The sequence below is a fragment of the Dendropsophus ebraccatus genome, chromosome 2 (assembly GCF_027789765.1).
Source record: "Dendropsophus ebraccatus isolate aDenEbr1 chromosome 2, aDenEbr1.pat, whole genome shotgun sequence".
NCBI lineage: Eukaryota > Metazoa > Chordata > Amphibia > Anura > Hylidae > Dendropsophus > Dendropsophus ebraccatus.
In genome coordinates, this window is record NC_091455.1 from 186,981,736 (window position 1) to 187,004,050 (window position 22,315).

Genomic DNA, 22,315 nt, shown 5'->3' on the forward strand with positions numbered 1-22,315 from the left:
AAAAAAATGCTGCAGATCTGCAAGGTGTGAATACACCCTAAATGCAGAACTTATTTCCAATATAAATGGACATGCATTTTTTTTATAATGCAGCTTTTTTCACAAATGGTGGATGAAATGTCTGCAAACCTCATCTACTGTAATGCACTGGATTGTCTGCATATACCTCTACAACGTTAAAGGGGATGCTATCAGCAGGTTAAACTAATCTAACCTGCTCATATCCCCCTATAGCGCCAGGGACACTGAGGAGGAAGGTATGTGTCTTACCCTACTCCTTGGCGACGGTCCTACGTTGTTAGTCAGGGTAAAGTCTGCTTCAGAGCACCCTTAGGAGAACTGCCATGTCATTCAGCCTGCCCCTTCTAATGATAATCAATGGAGAGGGTGGGCAGGATGAAGCGGCAATGCTCCTAAGGGTGCTCCGTAGCAGAGTTTACCCTAACTGATGGCCTAGCCATCATGATACCGGCCATAATCTTTTAACTCCATATTGATTTCAGGCTCCAGGATATAAGCCTTTTTGTTAATATGTAAAGGAGGCTCAAGTCTATGTCCTGTCTGTTTAGTCCTTGACAGTCAAATGGGTTGGTGGATGCAAGTGGGTCCAGAGGCGATAAATACGGGGACATACAGCTGCTGCCATACCTGGGATCCTGATGGGCTGTGGACACCTGCTGAGCTTTTGCGGTGTACGGGAATAAAAAAAGAGTATGCCTGGAATCCTGATGAGAAGCGCTGACTAGCCATGTGCTTATTTACACCCTTGTCTTCCTGCTGACAGATCCACTTTAACCCAAAATTGAGAGGGAGAGTGCCTGGGAACACACATGGTGTAAAGAGAGGCAGAGTGACAGCTGTAAGACATGTGACTCCAGGGTTTTATACAGTTTGGCCTGCTCCTTACAGAATCCATGCTGCTTTTAGGCTGTGTAGACACTAGATCCTCCTGCTTTGTATGCGCAGTGTAGGCTTAAATCTTCACAGCTCTGCACAAACATGGCCGTGTGGCTGTGTCAGTACAGTGCCGCAAAGATTTACACCATTGCGGCACTCATGGCATCATGATGCTACTTGATGGCGGGAGGTCCATGAATCCGGTCTGTAGCATCTTCCATGCACAGACCATATTCATTGAGTAAGTCATTGAGCTGGTTTTGGAACATGTCTCATAGGCTGTTCAGTCTTTAGCCAACTGTAAAAAGTGTGGGGGGGCCGCGTGAAGACTGTCAGAGACGTCAGTCCTGTTAGAAACAGACATAGAAGATTGATGACGAAAACAACAAAGAACTCTGTTCTATTATTTCTTTACTGTGTTTTTATCTACCACATTGGCTGGAAGGTTATTCCAGGCATCCACTACTCTTTCAGTGTCAGCTTGTCACCTTTTCCAATGTTTGGAATTTCTAGACCTTATTTAACCCTTTAAAGCACAAGTGTCAAACTCACGGCCTTCCAACTGTTGCAACACTACAAAGCCAAAACTTTGGCTGTCCAGGCATGATGGGAATTGTAGTTTTGCAACAGCTGGATGCTGATTTAAAGCATACCCAAGTTTTTAAAAGAAATTGCCCTTTTCTCATTCATGTATGTGTCCCTACAGGCGTGCACAATACTATGCTGATTCTATTAGGGTGTACAGCAACTTTATAAAAGCTGAAATGTTCCCTATAAGATGGAAGGTCCTGTAAGAATCTTGTAGCATTGTAGAAATTAAGATGTCACAGACGCAGCAGAATTTCCTGTACTTCCAGAACATGGGATGTCTCCCCCTTCTAACAGAATATCGGCTTCCATGTAACTTTACTGACCACATTTATAGCCATATCAGCACATAGCCTTCCAACAGGGAGCAATGAATCGTCCTCCATCTGCGTTCGTTAAACTTTGCCGAGACATCAGGCACCTTATGGATTAGCAGCACTTAGTAAATAGTGCCCATGATCCCGCGCTCGGAGACACTTCAGCGCTCTCACAAGTGTCAGGTGTGCTTTCTTTCAGTTTGTAAAACAGCGAGCCAGTGATGGAAGAATGCGGTAAAATGCCTGGGTCCGGAGAATGGGAGCTTTACTTTTCCAGACTTTACAATGAAAAAAAATTGATATCTTTTTTTTCTGGAAATGAATAATATTTAGGGAAGGCGATGCACGTAAAAGCGGATGAACGGTTTTGTGCGCTGCTTGGAGAATGGCTGGAAATAAAGCGATCTTCTGCGCCACCATCTGGCTACAGTGAACATCACCCTTTTCATGTTAAGGTTCAGCTGACTATGCTGATTTATTTCCTAATATATAATTATAATTTTCCTTATACAGAGCTCCAAACCCTATGCATATAAATAGAGTTAAATGATAAAGTTACCTGCAGCATCACTAGGGGCAGATAGCTCCACATTACTGATACACTGATCTCAGTTTTCCACTCTGTGGGCTCTAATTGTCAGTCGTCCCTGAGTTAGTGGATTAGATTAGCTGCTGCTAGGCGTCTCCTATACACTACAGTTTCACAGAAGAGGAGAAATTGCTCCCCAGTATCTCAGTAGCACTTCTGCAGCAGCAAGGGCTCACTTATTTTTTTTTATTTTTTTTTTCTCCCTGTTCTGTGGATGTTTACTCAATGTTTTTTTTTTTCTTTCTCCCTGCTCTGTGGATGTTTACTCAATTGTGGGATTCCGCATCCCTTTCCAACCAGCTCATTTGTACAATAAACTGCAACTTTTTGACATTGTATGCCCTGCTCGTAGTAAGGGAGTGGCCTTATGCTTTGGATTTACCATAAATTATGGTAAAAAAAAAAATCGACACCAGTTTTATTTAGAATATAACTGTATATAATTTCAGAAATTCAGGTAATTCGTTTAGGCCGGGTTCCCAATGAGTACATTTTACTGCTTTCATATCATTTCCGCTTGAAATTCCGCCTGTAAAAAATGAGCAGTTTTGGCTCCCATTGTTTTCTATTGTATTTTCGCGCATTAGTACACACGGTGGAAATTTCCGTCCGGATTCCGCGCGGAATCTGTGTTCCGCCCAAAGAATGGACATGTCATTGACATATCAATTCTTTTGGCGGATTCTGCAAGAGGAATTCTATAAAAGTCAATGGGGCTTAAATTCTGCTTGAAATTCCGCTTGCATTCTGCCAGAGCAGAAAAGGAGAAGAATTTCAAGCCGAAATCTTTCCTCTTCCATTGCTTAGTGTGCACATACCCTAGTGATCGGTGGGGTCATAACACCCAGACCCAGCAGCCTTTAGTTATGCATCGCAGAGTTTTCACATTACTACTAATAATATGGACAAAATATTTGAAAAATTTTTTTTATAAAAAAAAACAGAAAAAACTTGTCTATTCTATGTGAGGAATGTGTACATGTCCACCTACATCTATTATATTATCAAGCTATTACTGAGTAATTAGGGTGATGGAACCTTCCAGACTCCCAGCTACTGAAATGGATATGTGTAGTTATAAAGCAATCTCTAGAACAAGACGTGTTTTTGTTTATATGGTGAGTCTTTTATAAGGCACAGCTGTGATTCCTATGAGGAAGTAAGGCAGCCTTTATTGGGAGGAACAAGAAGATTAAATCATGTCACGGAACATGTGGTGGAATGATCACATCGTCTTATGAATATCTTCCACGGCTGGGGCAGTCTGCATCATGGCTCAGGTCAGTGTGTTTATATATGAAACAGTGGTTAATTGTATGGTCGGGTCCAAGAGCAGCGTATTTGTGGTGCCGAAGCCAGAAGCAGATCCAAGGAAGGAGAATTATAGGTTCATCATCTAAATTTTTCATTTCTTAAAAAAAAAAAAAAAAAAACTGGTCTGTATTAGCAGTGTCACAAAAGCATTTAATTTACTAGGAAGGAAGACATACTTTAAAGGGATTGTCCAGAAATTAAAAAAATGGGATACTCATCTCCTCCAATTCCCACAGCTGCCATTTTGACAGTCCCTGATCATCAATGCTTCTTCCTTGTTTTTGTGTTTTGTCATGTCCAGAGCAACTGCTCCACTCACCAACCAATGACTGGTGATAGTAGTGTCCTGTCTTAGTCAGAGAGAGGCTCAGTAAGGAAGTTCCTCTGGGGACAACACATTAAAGGGGTTGTCCGGCGAAAAAAAATTATTCACAGAATAACACACATTACAAAGTTATACAACTTTGTAATGTATGTTATGTCTGTGAATGGCCCCCTTCCCTGTGTTTCCCCCCACCCACGCTAGACCCGGAAGTGTGGTGCATTATACTCACCGCATGTCGTGTCGTCCACGGTCTCCGATCGTCAGCAGTGACGTCTTCTTCGGGAGCTTGGCGGATCTTCCCGAGTGCCGGCCACCCTCTGCAGCGTCATCCGAAGCTCAGCCGCGATTGGCTGAGCATAACTGTGCTCAGCCAATCGCGGCTGAGCGGCTGATGACGCGGCCACGTCATCAGCTGCTCAGCCGCGATTGGCTGAGCACAGTTATGCTCAGCCAATCGCGGCTGAGCTTCGGATGACGCTGCAGAGGGCGGCCGGCACTCGGGAAGATCCGCCAAGCTCCCGAAGAAGACGTCACTGCTGACGATCGGAGACCGTGGTCGGCACGCGACAGGTAATGTATAGCGCACCACACTTCCGGGTACACGGGTGGGGGTGGTGGGACACGGGGAAGGGGGCCATTCACAGACATAACATACATTACAAAGTTGTATAACTTTGTAATGTGTGTTATTCTGTGAATAATTTTTTTTCGCCGGACAACCCCTTTAAAGGAGTACTAACTTACCTCTCCCCATGCCCTTGGTGAACGCCAGAGCCGGCTGTGGGACCCCCGCCAGAATCTCTGGAACTGACGCGTCATGACCCGGCTGATAGAGTGGCCGCTCAGCCAGTTAGTGACTGGGGCGGGACGCCACTCCAGTCACTGATTAGCTGAGCAGTCAGTCCATCAACGGAGAAAGGCCTTTTTTCCCGTGATTTAATTACAACTCAGGGGAAAAATGCCTTCTGGCGGGCACGGACGCAGGTAAGTTAGTCCCCCCTGACGGCTGCTAAATTTTCTAATCCGCCGGACTTCTCCTGTAAAGGAACAAAGAAGGAGTGATAAATGGATACTGTGTTAAGGGCAGCTGTTGGGCATTGGGTAAGATGAGTATCACTTCTTTTGTCTTTTTATAATGCTCACAGAGATACAGTAGATAGATACACATATATATATATATATATATATATATTTTTTTTTTTTTTTTCCTGAAGAATCCCTTTCAGAATAGTACTGAATGCATACTTTAAAGTGACTCTGTACTCACAATCTGCCCCCCCAAAACTGCTTGTACCTTTGGATAGCTGCTTTTAATCCAAGATCTGTCCCGGGGTCCGTTTGGCAGGTGATGCAGTTATTGTCCTAAAAAACAACTTTTAAACTTGCAGCCCTGTGTCAAATTGGCGTGGCCTATAGTGTCTGTGCCCTAGGATTGCGACGCCCATCTGTCCCTGGTTCCCGCCCTCTTCACCATTTTTCCTATTCATCACTTGTCAGAACACTGCACAGGTGCCTTAATAATCCAGCTCATGCGCATCGTTCACACAGGTGATGAATAGGAGAAAATGTTCCAGGGGCATTCCTAATAACGAGGAGGGCGGGGGAGGAGGGACAGAGGGGTGTTGCATCCTAGGCCATGGGTACTCTAGGTCACGCCAATTTTACACAGGGCTGCAAGTTTAAAGGTTGTTTTTTAGCACAATAACTGTATCACCAGCGAAGGGACCGCAGGACAGATCTTGGATTAAAAGCAGCTATCCGAAGTAACAAGCAGTTTGGAGGGGTCAGATTGTGGGTACAGAGTCGCTTTAACATTTGTAGCAATTGTAGAATGAAGGCCGTAAGATCATGTTGAAAGTTATATAGAGATGCAGGCTGGAGAACACTAGTTTAAAACATAACTTGTTCTTTGTGTCATGTTTTTTTTTTCTAGAAAAATAAAAACATTTTTGCTATATTTGTTTTCAATCAAGTGTAATCAATCACCTGTGTGTGATTGAGGCCTAAGGGAGGGTGTGGGACGCTTTGGGTTGTGGCCATATTTTATTACACACCAAAGTGTTTTATTGCGTGTATTTGTGTATTTTCCTAAGTGTGGACCATATGTGTATTATGCCCATAGGCATTTTTTTTGTACTTTAATACTTTCTGACACTTTATCTTGTTTTCCTGGCTCCATTGATGAGTCATGTTACATAGCTGGATGAAATCCGTCTGGACTAGTTTTTTTTAGGGTATCATTGGAGGTCAGATTTGTGGGATTGCCCCTGTCAGGGCAGGTGCGTTGCTAAGGGTCACAGGGACACTGTTTTGTGTCCTGTATCAGTGTGTTCCATTTACTTGTTAACATAGGTTGTTATTGAACGGCGTTGCCGAATGCCAAGTGTTCTGGATCAGAGAATGTTGCCAAAGGAGACCAGGTCGGTAACACCACTCAACATTAGTTGTAAGTATATCTGGCAGATGGATAACACAATGGAGGACCTTCAGGCGGACCATCACTGTGACCCATGATATCACTATGAAATTTTTTATGCAAATGTGGTGATTTGTATTGGGTACTATAAGTATACATTGATTTTTTTTTTCTCTGCATTATTGTGTTCTACTTATAATCTGTACATGTATTTGGGAACAGAATACACAGGGGGAGATTTATCAAACAAGGTGTAAAGTGAAACTGGCTCAGTTGCCCCTAGCAACCAATCAGATTCCACCTTTCATTCCTCACAGACTCTTTGGAAAATGAAAAGTGGAAGCTGATTGGTTGCTAGGGGCAACTGAGCCAGTTTCACTTTACACCATGTTTAATAAATCTCCCCTAGAGTGTAAGGGTGGGTTCACAAGTACCGGAAATGCAGCGGATTACACACTGCGAGTTCTGTAACTAAATTCGCTGTGATGCCCGGTCCTGTCAGTTTGTATGGGTTTATATAGTTGCAGTGAATTTTTCATTCCGCTGCGAATATGTAAACTCCGCCCCCCTTAAAGCACCGCTGACAGGTGAATACTGTACCCGTCCGCGCTCCGGCCTGCTTCTGTGGCTCCCGGCTCCCTGGTGTCCTGCTCAGCCAATCAGTGCGCTATCCCGTCGTAGCCACTGATTGGCTGAGCGGGACGTCAGGGAGCCAAGAGCCACAGAAGCAGGCCGGAGCGAGGACGAGTAAAGTATTCACTGGGCTGCGGCAGGTTAAGGGGGGCGAGGTTTACATATTCGCAGCGGGCTGAAAAATCTGCTGTGAGTATATAAACCTATACAAACTGACAGGACCGAGAATCGCAGCAGATTTCGTTGCGGAACTTGCAGAGTGAAATCCGCTGCCTGTGAACCCACCCCTAAATCAAATTTTGTCACTCTCTTTGGTTTCCGCCATTGTTATTGTTGCACTTGGCTATGTGATATTGTATTTTATAGCATATTTGCCTCCAAGAAAGGGAGACCTCATACAGAAACACCTTTTCCTACATTTCCCTAATTTCTGGAATCAAATCCATAGATTTCTCTCAGAGGGATATTCCAGTAATTCAGCGCAAGTTTACTATTTGTCCGAGGATATATATGCTTAAAGTGCTATGGTCTCATTGTTCTACAAATTTAGAGGGAAACCTGAAGAATGCACTGAATAAACCAAAGGTGTCAAACCGAGTCGATCCGAACCCGAATGTTCGGCATTTGATTAGCTGTGGCTGCTGAACTTGGATAAAGCTCTAAGGTTGTCTGGAAAACATGGATACAGCCAATGACTATATCCATGATTTCCACATAGCCTTAGGGCTTTATCCAAGTTCAGCAGCCACCGCTAATCAAATGCCGAAAGTTCGGGTTTGGATTGTCTCGAGCATGCTCCAGGTTCGCTCAAATCTAGTTAAGAAACAATAGGCTGTCAGCCACACATCACTAAGGATTGTTCATGCAGCCCCGGCCCATGTAACAGCCTTTAAAATTGGTTTGAGTAGCGCTGGGCCTATATATCTATAGAACAGATACGTGTATAGACCATTACACTTGAAGTAAGTTAGAATTCATGTGAATGTAAGCTTAGTATTTGAGCCCCTGGCTCCTCGGACTCATCTCCTAATTGTGGTGGGTCACTCTATAATATCATCTGTATGCTACAGCGAGGTTTACCCCATTTCTATTTGATACATCCAGTCCTGTATACCTCAGGGGCCACACGAATCCCACCTCCCATGGAGAGAGCACTTGTCAAACTCAACTAACAGACCTATAATTTTTACATTAAGTATATACTATTATAGTACGATATATATTAAATTAATCCTGGTGTACCCCTTAAGTACCCCATAAATTTAGACTATTTTCTAGATTGTGCACATACAGATCTGCATCCTATTAATTAAAGGGTCAGACCAGGGCAGGGATCAGTCACTGATCTGTCGTTCTAACTTTTGGCATTGTTACTAGTGTACGACCAGCTTTGCAACAGTCTGCCAACCGAGTGGCTTCACCAACTAAAGGCCCTGTTACAAAAGAGATTATCGTCCGCATTTGGCCAACTATCGGCCGTTAATCGTTTGGTGTAATAGCTAGTGTTAAAAGGCAACGATCAGTCGACATGCACGATGTCGGTTGATCCTTGTCTTTCAACATGTTGAAAAAATCGACCGCTGCTATCTCCTATAGCCCCCTCCCGCAGCTCCCCGCTCTTACCCGCTCACTGTCGGCTCATGTGATCGAGCAGGGAACGAGGAGCGAGCGCTGACCTGACAGGTCGGCCATTGTAATGGGGCCTTAAAGGGGTTGTCCAGCAAAAAAAAATAATAATTATTTCAAATCAACTGGTTTCAGAAAGCTAAATAGATTTGTAATTTACTTCTACTTATCGGCTGCTGTATGTTCTGCAGGAAATGTTATTTTCTTTTCAGTCTGACACAGTGCTCTCTGCTGCCACCTCTGTCCAAGACAGGAACTGTCCAGAGCAGCAGCAAATCCCCATAGAAAAACCTTTCCTGCTCTGGACAGTTCCTGTTTCAGCCAGAGATGTCAGCAGAGACCACTTTGTCAGACTGAAAAGAATACACCACTTCCTGCAGGACATACAGTAGCTAATAAGTATGGGAAGACTTGATATTTTTAAATAGAATTTAATTACAAATCTTTATAAAGTTCTGAAACCAGTTGATTTGAAAGAAAACCCGCTGGTCTATGTAAGTTTGGGATAAAGTTTTTCCCATGTTGGAACCTAAATTAGAAAAAGTGTCAGAGTAATATCAGTGTGTCAACATGGGGCAACAATGTCTTCAAACACTCCGAGCAATTCCTGACGGCCTAGAATTGTTTAACAGCTAATTGTAGTATATTGTACCTACACTGACACTTTATCCTGTGCGTCCTGATACCTCAGGTATTGCGCTTCCAATTACATTCCTGTTCAAATAAAGAAATGCCCTTATAATTGACTGACCGTTCCTCTGACCTCGGAGTGTAAAGTTTCCCACAGAGCATTGCTAGGCTGGCTGACCTTGCAGACCTGGAGAATAGCCCAGGTGAATCCTTAGATTAACACTTGGGGCATGTTGACAATCCTCATTGAGGCAGAAAGGCAATTCGCTTGCTCTGAAATAGGGTCCGGCTTCCTGGGAGATAATATTCCATGGGGGCTTTGTCTCCACACAGCTGGGTAAACTGTAGTTGGCTAAATTAAACTGCAATTGATAAATGATATTGCAAGTCTATGGTAGAGCAAATCCTAAATTCTACTGGGACGTAAACCTCTGTACGCAAGAAGTAGGGTTAGAATGACGGCAAGAAGTAGGGTTAGAATGAATGTCTGTGGTCAATCTGAGCAAGTATCAGGTCAGACAACAGGAAGATATACCCAAATCCCAAACTGTAAACTGCTGCTCTGAAGTCCTATAGCAGGGGTAGGGAACCTTGGCCTTCCAGCTGTTGCAAAACTACAACTCCCATCATGCCTGGACAGCCAAAGCTTAAAGTGTCACTGTCGTATTTTTATTATTATTTTTTTTTTTGAGAAATCACTAGTCCAGGCGATTTTAAGAAACTTTGTATTTGGGTTTATTAGGCAAATATGCCATTATCTGCATTCAAAAAGACTTTCCCCAGCCCTCCCCCCCTCCTCCCTCCTCTCTCTGATTCACTGCTCATTATCAGGAAATCTTGACTCTTTTACATCAGTCGGCCCTGTGTAACCTATGGAGAGGGCAGGGGGAGGAGGGTGATTAGTCGCCAGCAGAGAACAAAGGATTACACAATGGGACCTGTGTGAAAGCCGATATTCAGAGGTCAGAGAGGTCAGTGCTGACTTCAGAGGAGAGAGCCCAGTGCTGTAGCTGTAGCCATAGGCTGTATCCCAGTTTTCCAGGCGGTCCTCCGGCTGTATCCACCCGCTCCACGGAGCGGGCAGACAGCGGGAATCTGATGCTGAGCGTTCTGCAGTTTCGAACCATCCCTAATAAAAATGCATTTTTTTGGCTAATAAACCCAATTACAAAGTTTCTTAAAATCGCCTGTTCTATTGATTTATATATGCACACCCTCTGGAGCAGCTTCAGCGTGGAGGACATTATAGAGCAGGATTGAGCAGTATAATCTGTTAATCCCTTACTATCATATAGAAGACTTACTAGATCAGTAGCTCGTTTGTGTGTGTGTCTCTCTCTGTCCCACTTAGAAAGTCCCTCCGCTCTTCTATGAACTGCCGATAACCTGTCTGCTCCCTCTCTCCAGCTGCTTCAAAACTACAAATTTCATCATGTAGGACAACCTTTGGCTTAGATTTGTAGTCTTGCAACAACTGGAAAACAGTGATCAATGTAACGGAGAGAAGAATCTGCCACTGACTGAGTAGCTTGGGATCCCTCTGCGTGTTCCTGTTCTCTGTTATATTATATGCTAACAAAAAATAAGCACGAACACTGGGGGGCGCTATAAGAAGAAAGTAAAGTAGAATTTTTTTTTAATAGACTTTCAATGTTAACAAAAAAATTGTTAATTCCTCCATGTTCTAAAGTCCTAGTCATAGGCCATCTGCTGGCACTGGATTGTCCGCTCTGCCCCGACTGGCCAGTAGGAATGTCACGTGATTAAACTAGAATCAGATGTAAGACAATTATGTACATGGTAATTTATAAGCCTTATATGCATGAAATGCAGTCACACAGGTGAAGTTTAGTCGGAGGGATTTTCACATTACTCCGACTAACACCTTGCTCTAATCTTCTTATACATCTGCATGGCCGGCAATTTGTAGCACATTTTCTTTCAATCACCTTCAATCCAATATATTCCATTTTTTTTTCCTCTTTGCTTTTACTTCTGGGAACATCTGGCCGTTCTATAATGATTTATGAAGTGAAAGTGTTAACCGTGGCCCCCAGCTGGAGGAAAGACATGGCTTCGGAGTTTTTATTAGGTGGCCTATTATGGAAAATAAAGTTTAATCCAACCATAAAATTCTGTATCTGAAAAACATCCTTGCCTTTATAACCAGGGACAAAAGACACTTCCAAGCAGGTAACCAGAGATCTTATATTGCATGTATAAGCCATAGGGATGTAGGGACTTTTTTTTTTTAGCAAAAAGAACAAGATAATATCGATTTTCCTCGACTTTGGTGACTTGTGGTTTTTAATAGCAAATTATTTTTTTTATGGTAAAAATTAAGCAGATCCTGGCAGAAACTGTAAATGCAAATGAGCGTATAGGATAGAACATTAAAGGCGTTGTCTTTTTTTCAAATCAAATCAGCTGGGTTCACAAAGTTATATAGATTTGTAATTTACTTCTAATTAAAAATTTCAAGTATTCCTATACTTATCAGCTGCTGTATGCCCTGCTGGAAGTGGTGTATTCTTTTCAGTCTGATACAGTGCTTTCTGCTGCTACTTCTGTCTGAGACAGGAATTGTCCAGAGCAGGAAGGGTTTTCTATGGGGATTTGCTGCTGCTCTGGACAGTTCCTGACATGGACAGAGGTGGCAGCAGAGAGCACTGTGTCAGGCTGAAAAGAATACATCACTTTTTGCAGGGCATACAGCAGCTGATAAGTATGGGAAGACTTGAGGTTTTTAAATAGAAGTAAATACAAATCTATATAACTTTCTGAAACCAGTTGATGTGAAGGAATAAGATTTTCGCTGGAGTACCCCTTTAATGGTATACAAGTGATTATTAATATAGACAGTGGTAGTACCTTGATACCCCAGGAGACAACTGCAGCAAGAACCGTCACCTCTCCAGTGGAGATACAGATGAGGGTGGACAAAGTGGTAAACAAATCTCGATGTACAATGAAAGATGAACAGGAGACGTAATTCCAAAGGATAAAAATATTCTTCAAGGTTTTCTCCATCTTAATGCAAGAAAACCTAAAGGGGTAGTTCACAAAAAAATATTTGTTTCAAGTCAACTGGTGCCAGAAAGTGGCAGAGATTGTCATTTACTTCTGTACTTCTTACTTCCAGTACTTATCAGCTGCTGTATGTCCTACATGAAGTGGTGTATTCTTTTCAGTCTGACACATTGATTTCTGCTGTCACCTCTGACCATGTGAAGAACTGCCCAGAGCAGTGGCAAATCCCGGTAGAAAACCTCTTCTGCTCTCCAGGCTGCAAAGAATACCACTTCCTGCAGGACACACAGCAGCTGATAAGTACTGGAAGTAAAAAAGAGATTTTTTTAATAACAGTAAATTACAATTCTTTGCCACATTCTGGCCCCACTTGATTAGAAAGAAAATAATTTTTGTGATGTACCACTTTAAATGGTCACAAATAGAGATGAGTGACCCTCAAGCTTGCTCGGGCTTCATCCAAATCCGAGTTCTCTGAATTTGACTACATGTGAATGCAACCTTAGCGAGTCTTGCAAAACATGGATTTTGGAATGGCTTTGATGAAGGCCACGGTCCGAAATGCATCTAGTGTATGGGGAAGCCTTTACCTTTGTTTATATACCAATACCAATATTCTAACCAGTCTGTGGCATCCTGTACTGACACAAAAAACATCACTGACTCCTTGTACACCACCCTAAGTTTAGCCGGAAAAATCAGCGAATAAGCAACTCCCGCTCGTCGTAGTCTTTTCTTTATCTCCTGAAAGGCCATTCGTTTTTTCTGTGTTTCCCTAGAAAAATCAGGAAAAAGACCAATACGACTTCCATTGTACATAATGTCCCCTTTTTGCCTTGCAGACCGCAAGATAACGTCCCGGTCCCTGGATAATAGCACCTTGATCAACAAAGTCCTAGGGGGGCTACCTGGAGGCAGAGGCTTTGTGGGTACCCGATGGGCACGCTCAATTGAAAAAAATTGTGACAACAGATCCTTGCCCACTACCTCTGGTAGCCAGTTCTCACAGAATTTAACCCCATCTCCCGCCTCCGTACCCTCGGGTAGACCTATAATTCGAATATTAGCTCTTCTTGAACGGTCCTCCAGGTCACTTATTTTACTTTGCAGATCAGAGAGTCGTTTACCATTTTCCTTATAGTTATTGCTTAAGGCGGACACCTCTTTCTCCACTTTAGGAAAATCAGCTTCCAATTGAGAGACCTTGTCTCTTATTTTATTTAGATCGTTTCTAATAAAGGCAATATCTGCTGACAGGGCCCCCACAGTAAGGGTTAGTTCTGCTAAGGATTTTCCACAGTTTTTAATTTCTGCAAGGATAGTTCCAAGAACGTCTGGAGGCACACTAGCCCCACTGCGGTCCTCCTCCCCTCCCTCCTCTGGCAAGGGCTCATACCGAAGGCTGGATGTAGATAGCCCAGATTGGTTAGGGGAGTTTGTTCTAGAATTAGGGGGTTTATTTAAACCAGCTGGGGATTTCCATAGTTTATCTATTTTCCCAGTTTTGCCTGGGTCTCTCGGGGAACCAGCCCCTCCTGTTTTCTTTGGTTGAGCTTTAGGCCCCATATTCAAACACAATCTTGGAACTAGTGGTATGTGCCCACAACTGCAAATAGGAAAAAAAAGAAAGCAGAGAAAAAAAAAATAATACAAAAGTACATCAGTTCTTTCTTATTCAAAACAAAAGGAAAATATAGCCGTAGCCATTTACTTAAATGTTGAGCAGTGATCTATGAGGTACCGTTCTCTTTATCCAGGAAGCGGAGAATGTAGCAAGGCTCTAAAACTAGACTTAGCTCGAATCACCAATTTCAACTTGGGTCCACAAAGCCCGGGTCAGCAGGATACAAGCTTTCTTAAAAGAGGAAATGGTTAAGGATGTAACTTGTAGGTGGCCACATAGGGGTTTCATCATTTATACATAAGTTCTCATCCTCCCCTGCTCCAATTTATTTTCTTCGCAAACTCCGCCTGCTGGGCGCATTCAAAAAAGGGGGGGGGAGAGGTTGGGGGAAGGGCGGGGGAGCCAGAGCCGAGCACCCGGGGGACCATAGGGGAAGGGAACGAAGCGCCATGCGCCCCAACAGCACACCTAACCACTGAGGAGCAAAGCATCAAACAATCCCAAACCACCAGCCCCCCGCCACCCGACCACCGCCCCCGATCATAATGATCCCATAAGCTGATGTCCCTATGTCTGCCCCCTCTCCTCTATCCCCTGCCGCTGTTACAATCTTGTGACAGTGGTAGAGAAGAGAGGGGAGGGGGCAGAGCACACAGCTGCGCGCCCGTCAGGCTCCCTGCCTTCCCTCCCTCCCCCCACCGGCCTCCGTAGCCAGGAAACCAGAAGCCTGAGGCTTCCGGTTTCCATGGCTACCATGAGGGCTCTGCGATCACTTCGCAGAGCCCCAATGGACACCGGACAGAGAATTCTCCCTCTGTAGAGGGAGAATTCTCTGTCAGGAGCCGTATAGATGCTGCGGTCATGCTGAAGGTTAACTCTCAGCACCGGAGCGTGATGTGGGGGAAAGCTTGGCAACAAGTGCATAATTTTCCCACAGTGCCACCAGAGGACAATCAAAGCATTGCATGCTAATGGATGGACATGTCAGGTCCTCCAGAGGAAGGGAGGCTCAATCTCCACATTATCAGCTGATACTTCCCCTCTACAAACTCGCAACATTAATTCTGTAAACCCGACATTTCCTTTTATGAAGCTGAATCTGTAACTAAATTAAGATCACATTAACCAATGTTAATGGCGGATAAGCGGATCCTTTTATGAAGCCTTTCAGCAAGATGTGCTCTACAGATCTGTCATTGGGATCGCTTCTGCTCTTAAACATAACCTTTAAATTCACACATTGTATAAAAATAAAAAAAAACACTGTGAAAGCACCTACCCCGCTTTATGTGGCTTCAGAGGCTCTCCTCGAAATGAGACAGAAAATGTGAAAGCTGTAAAACTGATACATTGGGGACATTTTAAGAGCTCTCATTATATGTAAACCTCATTTTTATATTTATCTAATGCTCCATTAACTCAATTACCATTTAAACTTAATAAGATGCTATAAAGAGTGAAAAATACAGGTTGGCAAAGTATAGTGGGCACTGTGGTTAAGCAACATCTGGATTGCCAAATCATGCCAACCCTACTATAAAGAGTCTAGAGCCCGAGCCGGCTCTGCTTGCCTTCCTGTAAGGTGTACAGATGAAATTTCAGACTTTATCGGTTGACATTATCCAATAATACTCAACGAATGTTTTTTCTATCATCACAGGGAATCCTGCAGGTTTTCCTTCAGACCTCTTGTAAATGACAAACGCTGCGCACCTGATGTTTATGGCACGTTTTATAGGAAGTGCCAAGATTCTTAGTTTAGAATCTAATATGTGACTTTTTTCCTAAATAAAATGAACCAGACACTTACATTGTACAACGATCATTTCCAATATACAATGTACATGAGTGTCCATACAGCAAAGGTCTGGCTGAAACTGATGTGTGGATATCAGCAGGTAACAACAACTCATATTTGCTATCTATCTATCTATCTATCTATCTATCTATCTATCTATCTATCTATCTATCTATCTATCTTCTATCTATCTTCTATCTATCTATCTATCTATCTATCTATCTATCTATCTATCTTCTATCTATCTTTCTATCTATCTTCTATCTATCTATCTATCTATCTATCTACTATCTATCTATCTATCTATCTATCTATCTATCTATCTATCTTCTATCTATCTTTCTATCTATCATCTATCTATCTATCTATCTATCTATCTATCTATCTACTATCTATCTATCTATCTATCTATCTATCTATCTCCTATCTATCTATCTATCTATCTATCTATCTATCTATCTATCTATCTATCTATCTTCTATCTATCTATCTATCTATCTATCTATCTATCTATCTATCTTCTATCTATCTATCTCCTATCTATCTATCTATCTATCTATCTATCTATCTATCTATCTATCTCCTATCTATCTATCTATCTATCACACGAAAATCCAAAGCACTCCAGCATAAGGTGAAAAAAGGTGGTGGTTTGTTACAAAAATGTGCAAAAACACAGGATGCAACGTTTCAGTTCTCTCACAGAACCATTTTCAAGCATTCTTGGTTCTGTGAGAGAACTGAAACGTTGCATCCTGTGTTTTTGCACATTTTTGTAATAAACCACCACCTTTTTTCACCTTATGCTGGAGTGTTTTGGATTTTCATGTGATACTTGGGGATCCCCCTTGCCAAGGGATTTGCATCCAACTGCACCCGCTACACCTGTGAAGTACGACTCCTTTCTCCTCTCTCCTCTATCTATCTATCTATCTATCTATCTATTTTTCCATCTACTATCTCATATCTATCTAACCATCTCATATTTATCTATCTAGTTTCAGAAAAGCAAATGCAGCACTCGGAGTCTAGATGATGGTGGTGCCAAGCGGTATACACCAGAGACCAACTATGTGATATAATATCCAAACATAGAAATACCGCAGCATTCCAGAGGATAACTTCAAAGTAACATGTTTATTTCTCCTAAGAAAAACTGCAACGTTTCGCTCTCACATTGAGAGCGAAACATCGTGGTTTTTCTTGTGAGAAATAAACACGTAACTTTGAAGTTATCCTCTGGAGTGCTGCGGTATTTCTATGTTTGGATATCTATCTACCTACCTATTATCTATCTATCTATCTATCTATCTATCTATCTATCTATCTATCCAGCTCATATTTATCTATCTGTCTAGTCAATCAATATCAAGCAGCATTTCCTAGAGTAGCTGGTGCCAGTGGAAGGTGTCTTGATGCACCTTCAGCACTTGAAATCACGGCACTTGAAATCATGATAAGAATGAAGATATATTAAGCCAGATTAACATGTGCACAGCACAGCAAACAGGTTACGATGCAACGTTTTGGCAGTCTTGTACCGCCATTTTTAAGCGGTACAATACTATCTATCTCCTATCTATCTCCTATCTATCTATCTCTCTGTCTATCTATCTATCTATCTATCTATCTATCTATCTATCTAATATCTATCTCAAGATTCCCTTTTATTTCAGAAACTAGAGAAAATTATATATCTGAATAATAAATAGGTCAAGGTACCTAACTTTGAGGACGCCATCTTAAAAAGCCATTGGATCAAGGGCAATTTTTTCCAATAGGAAGGTAGAATGTAGCAAAAAAAAACACCCAGATTTCGTTACATTTTTTACACCTGGGAAAGCAGGGTTACACTTTTCTGTAGACCTACAACTGATGCCAAAAAAAGTGTAAGCTAACAATCACACCATCTCTATATAACATATCTCTATATACATACTCACATACACATAGATAAAGGTGTGATGTGTCTTAAGCAACCTCCATGGGGTACTCTCCATGTGGGTATTGAAGTAAATGGGCTCTAAGCTCCGATGCTTTAACTGAATTTCCAGTTCGGATTGTGAATTGGAGAGAGATATCAGCCGGTTACTTGCTGAAGATGGAACAAGGATTTTATTTATTTATTTTGGCGGGCAGATGTTCGGTTTTATGACGTGCAATATGTGATGGACCCCCAACTCCCAAGCATAATGAATGAAACCAAGGAACCCAAAATAAGGACAGGACACATTGTTAGCAGGTGTCAAATGGTCACAATTTTATTTAAAATCATATGACAATTAAAAACAGTAGAACCCCCGACTCACAAAGAGTCACCCTCCAGCACTCAGGCGAGGAAAAACCCCCTGTGAAGGAAACCTCAAGGGAGCCATGGCTGGAGAGTCGCCCCTCCCCTGGGCTTAGAGGCTAATACCAATATATCATAGTGTAAAAAAAATCAACCAACTGTCAGAAAGGTGGAGACTCGGTTGAAGGGATAATCCTGTTCCCAAGTTAGAACCTCCAAATTACATCAAGGGTAGGAGAAAGTAAAGTAGTCAAGCCTCAAGGTCCTCTGGTGCATCCAAGATGCCGCTGATCCAGGCAGCGGGCCTTGCTTTTATGGAACCTTCTTTATGACAAAAGTAATTGTCCTCACAGCTCACGGTTGCTATGGTTACTACAGATGCCCACAGTGATTTGACGTATTAACCCTTTAATGACTGGCGATGCCCTTTACTGGAGAGATCATTAAACACACCTGGGACCAAGCAGCCTATGGTTCGGGCTCTAAGAACACTAAATAAATAGAGCTTAGAGATGACATGTACAGGTAGCTGTACATGTGATATACCTGAGACATTTCACACGACCAAAGAAGACACATGTAGTACACTACACTAACACAACCTGCACACGTCCTATAATGGTCCTGTAACGGTCAGTGACTGCACTACATACAGTGTCTGTGGTTGTCATGGTGATGCTGCCACAACTCAACATGGCCGCTGTGCAGCACTTTGTGCTGTTAGTGCTGCCTTTACATGAGATGGCGGAAGCATGGTGGATAGATAGATGATGGAAGACAGATAGATAGCTAAAATATAGTTATTTTTAGATATTAGAAAGATAAAAGATACAGTATATAGATTAGATAACTGACCTCTTAGTAGGTAGTATACTCCATGTGGACATCCCCCTTAGGTAGTCCCTCTAGTAAATTGTACCCCTATGTAGGTAATGCCCCTGTAGGTAGTCCCACTTAGTAAGCCCCTTGGGCCCTGGTAGTGGGCCTCCACCAGTAAATAGTATCCTCCATGTTGGTAATCTCTCCTATGTAGGCATCCTCCTCATGTGACAAAAAACAAAAAAAACATACCTGGCTACTGCCAGGTAGCCAGTGTCCCCTCTACCTCCCTGCTCGAGTGACCTCACTCGGGGGAGCTCAGGGGCAAAGGTGGGCACGGAAGCCAGGAGCCTGTGGAGGGGTTAAATGCCCTATTTCAAGAGCCGACTGTGAGGGGCAAACGAGCGCTGTCAGCGCTCGTTTGCTCCTCGTTCACCGCTCACTGACGCCGCCATTACACGCAGTGGCAGTGGGAGGAGCTGCAGGGGGGGCTGCCAGGGTGATCGCTAGACCGTCCGGGCAGCCCATAGATGATAGTGTCGGTCTACTGCCGCCGCTCCTGTTCCTCAGATTGACGGCAGCAGATCGCTGCTATCACAGTCGTTTGTTTTTCGATATGCTTGAAAGACAAACGACTACAACGATCAGCTAACATGAACTATGTCGGCTGATCAAGACAACAGTCATCGGCAGTAAGCATCAGGAGGTTGTATTCCCTATGTAACTGGGGCTAAAAAGTTTTCTTTTTATTTATAAATTTTTTCTACTGTGGGATTCTCCTCTAACTGGAATATCATCAATAACAGAAAAAAAGAAAAGAAAAAAAAACCTACTGCTCATAAAAATGTAAAAAGTAAATAAAAAGTAAAGTGAAAACTAAATTTTTTAAAATGTATAAAATAAAACCATGTAAATAAATACATATTTAATTAATAAAAAAAAAAATCCAAAGCTACAACTTTTAGTCCCACCGCCTACATACGCCCTATTAAAAAAAAAACAAGCACAATGAAAAGAGAAGCCAATTTTAAAATGTAAATATTTTGGTTATTTCATAAATATTATCTGAAAAGAAAGACCTATGAGGGACATTTACTAAGGAGTCTAATAAGTGCAACTATTCTAATGGAGATTGGTGTGTATTTTGTACTAATATCTTGTGACTGCTTCATTAAAATGTAGCCCTGCCATAGTAAATGCATCTAAAGAAAAAGGCGCAAAAAAAGGCGCAACTATGAAAAAATTGCGCAGTTTTATTCACCTGGTTCTGACCAGATGTAAGCCTGCGCCTGTTTATGCGACTTTTTAAACAGTCGCAAATGATAAATTGGGTGATAATCCCGGATTATGCAAACTTTTGGGTGAATACTTAAAACAGGTAGATTTAAAAATAAGTTGCATCTAAAAATATTCACCTGTCGAATCCTGGTTCACAAATAGAACTTAGACCAAAAATGGGTGAAAAATGCAATTATTCACCAAAAATTAGGCGCAAACCCCTTGATAAATGTCCCCCTATGTGTCACAGAAAAAAGCGGCACTGCTTTTTAAATGTGCTCAAATCCGTTTGGATTTCCCAAATATTACATTTATTTTATTTAGTACCTGATATTTCTATTGTTATACCTATGTATATGAAACATTTGTAAAAGTCTTTCTGTAGCTTTATTCTTCTGTGTTTATATTTTAATAAAATACAGAATTAAAAATATATATTTTTTTTTATTGGGTTACAAAGATGTCAGGTAAGATTAAAGGGTACCCAAAATATTCTACATACAGTAGGTTACATACTCAGCTTTATTTTTTTTTGGGGGGGGGGGGGGGGGGGATTTTAACAATAAATACTTACTCACTCTTGCTTTGCCCACTCTACATTTTTTGGATGAATATTGAGTGGTGGTGAAGCGTATCACATGTGTCTGGCACCCACCTCAGTGTAAAGAACTGGTGAAAACAGTGTTGAAGTGTCTTTAGAAAACATTTGTCATGTCATTGCAACATGTTAGAAGTTTTTATCTGAGGAGAGGGGGGCTGGGAGCTGAGACCCCCGCCAATTCCTAAAATGAACAAACAGCAGCACTCAGTTGAGCACTGTGCGTGTTTGTTTTTGATTGTCAGGTCTTGGCACTTCATTTTAGGGATTGTTGGGGTCTCCTATCCATCAACCAACTTTTGCAGCCGTAGGGAGCCAAATGGCGAGTGTTCAAGAACGTTGCTAAACCCAAACAGTGCGGCCTCACTGCTCAACACTACTCAGAAGTTTTCATCGGTAGGAGGCCCCAATGATCCCTAAATTGAAAAGCTGAACTGTTTGTGTTTGGCATCGTTCTTTAAATCTGAATCTTCAGCATTTGACGTGGCTGCAGAAGTTGGGAAGTCAAATGCAGAGCTCTCTAGGTTCGGAGAACGTTGCCGAACTCGAACAGTTTGGCCAGTTCACTTAATACAACCTCTGACAAGTTGCTATATGTCAGGAGCCATGCCCACTCCATGCCTTTGCCAGGTTTTGCAACGGCTGAAGGGCCGAAGGTTTCCCATCCCTGTCCTAGCGGGCTGCTGGGGAGGATGATGGCAGAGGGATGCTCAGTGTCCCTCCAGTGCCCTGTGTCCCTCAGTGTCCCCCTGCCATCATCCTCTCCAGCAGCCACAGCCCACACAGCTCTGGGAGTCGGGGCGTGACATCACCATGTTATCCAGGAAGTGACATCACCATTTTATCCAGGAAGTGACATCACCATGTTATCCAGAAAGTGAAGCCTTGATGCAGTAGTAAGTGCAGGGGAAAAAGCACTTTATAAGCATTTCCCATAATAAGTGTATAGTGGTGATTTGTATAACCTTTGGAGGGCAATACAATACTTTAATAACAATTTCCGCTGGACTTCTCCTTTAATAGGATCCAAAATAATCTTAAAATTGCGTCACCTTTAATCACACCCAGATTATTCACAGATGGTAACTTTATAACACTGAATGTTTTGTCCCACTTACATCATTTATGTTGAGTGTGTAGTAATTCCCAATAGACAATGTTCTTGATGGCCCACTTTCATGTGCTAAGGGCCCTATTACACGGAGCAATAATTGGCAATAAGAGGCTGCAGCGTCTCAGCCTATGATTGGCTGAACAGCCTGTCAGCTGAAAGGCTGCTCAGCCAATCACAGGCCGTGGCGGTCTTGGCCCCGCTATGGCATCTCCATGGCATCTCCGTGAGAGTATATACTTTTTACTTATGTGTGTGTTCATTAATGTTTTCCTTTTGTCTTTTGATTACATTTTATATTATTAATTCATCCCTTCATTTGTGTTCTATCCTAACAAATGTTGTTGGGTTAAAACTCTGATTTCCATATCTGTTGACCTGAGAAGTATTACATAAGAATAAAGTGAGATCAGGCAGGGCAGTAATTCATTA